The sequence below is a fragment of the Orycteropus afer genome, unplaced genomic scaffold (genome assembly GCF_000298275.1).
Source record: "Orycteropus afer afer isolate SDZICR_OR568_19922 unplaced genomic scaffold, OryAfe1.0 scaffold00466, whole genome shotgun sequence".
NCBI lineage: Eukaryota > Metazoa > Chordata > Mammalia > Tubulidentata > Orycteropodidae > Orycteropus > Orycteropus afer.
The window spans coordinates 706,819-708,857 of NW_006922053.1; positions in this window are offsets into that span (position 1 = coordinate 706,819).

The window sequence follows — 2,039 nt, forward strand, 5'->3', positions numbered from 1 at the left end:
GAAAACTCCAACACCTCAATAACAAAAAGACAAATAATCCAATTAAAAAATGGGCAGAAGACATGAATAGACACTTCACCAAGAAGGATATTCAAGCAGCCAACAAATATACGAAGAAATGTTCATGATTATTAGCCATTAGAAAGGTGCAGATCAAAACAACAATGAAATACCATCTTGCTCCAACGCTAGCAGCAAAGTTCAATGAGACAGAAAATAACAAATGCTGGGAGGATGTGGAGAGATCGGGACTCTCAGACGCTGCTGATGGGACTGTCAAATGGTACAACCACGTGGAAAGCAGTATGGCGATTCCTTAAAAAGTTGGAATTAGAAATACCATTTGACCCAGCCATTCCATCGTTGTTGTTGTTGTTATATGCCGTGGAGTTGGCCCCAACTCATAGCGACCCCTCCTTGGGTTTCTGAGGCGGTATCACTATGGAAGTAGACTGCCCAACCTTCCTTCCGAGGAGTGGCTGGTGGGTGTGAACCACCAGCCTTCTGCTTAGCAGTCAAGTGCCTTAAGCACTATGCTACCAGAGCTCTTAGCCATTCCATCACTAGGTATATATCCTAAAGAAGTGAGAGCCATGACAAGAACAGACATATGCAAACCCATGTTTATCACAGCACTATTTACAACAGCCAAAAGATGGAAACAACCTAGGTGTCCATCAACTGAGGAATGGATAACCAAACTTTGGTACAAACACACAATGGAATACTGTGCAACCCTAAAGAATCCGCAGAACACCGCATAACGTGGATGAACTTAGAGGACATTAAGCTTAGTGAAATAAGTCAGTCACAGAAGGACAAATAGTGTATTAGTCCGTTATTGCAAAAGTCAAGGAAAGATTTATCTATGCAAGGAAATTTTCTTTGTTGGTTACCAGGGGTGGGAGGGGAGGGGAGGGAACACTGCTAGATAGATAGAACAAGTATTGATTTGGGTGAAGAGAAGGGCAATGTACCAAATGTGAGTGATCACCACAGTGACATTAAGGAGATAAAGACATAGAGAGATACACAGGAAGTACAGACAACAAAGATGAACCCTTTTGCACATACGGTACTGCGTTGTCAGCGAAGGCACACATGGGTATATGGGTGGATAGATGAGTGGACAGGCTGAACTAGTAGGTATGTCTATGAAGTGGGGAGTATACCTAACACCAGGTATAGGGTTGGCAGACAATGGTCCTATAAGGGTATTTGTATGTTCTGTAAGCACTCCCAGGTGTATAGTAGAGCTGACAAGGGACAAGGTTGTAGTCACTTCTTGGTCACAGCCAGCCACCCAGAGGGACCGAGTAATTGGACCCATGGGCTCGGGACCATAGTCACAGGGGACATCAAGCTCAACTGCTATAACATACTATGCAAAACACTGGCCCACCTCCTACTTTGGCGAGTAGCAACTGGGATCTTAAAAGCTAGCAAGCTGCCATCTAGATGCAATGATGGGTCTTTCCTCATCCAGAGCAGAGAAGAATGAAGAAAACCAAAGATTCATGGAAACAATTAGTCCTCATGACTGGTACACCATGCAATCTGCAGCCTATACGACTATGAGACCAGAAGAAGTAGATGGTGCCCAGTTACCACTGTCATCCACTTGGAGGGGGATCTATGTAGGAGACCCTGGATAGAGAGGGGGAACAATGTGGATCAAAACTCAAAATCATTTGGGGGGGAAGGGGGGGGGGGAAAGGGGAGGACCAGCTTTGCTGGTCTGATAGAGCCTGGTGGAACCACTGAGACTATGGCCCCTAGCTGCCCTTCAGGTCTGGAACTTAACCCATGCCTGTGGCTTCCAGCCAAACAAAAGACAGGCATATGAGCTGAACATTTACCTGAGGTGGATACACTCTTTGGAGAGAACAATCCTGGGAGAAAGAAGGGCTGCTTATGCACAGGGAGACAGCTCAGGGGGCAGGGATACATGGAGGGATGGACACAGGGAAGAGGTGACATCGGGAGGAAGTGGGAGGGGAGCTGTTGCATTGAGGTAAATTGTAGTCAAGTCATGAAGC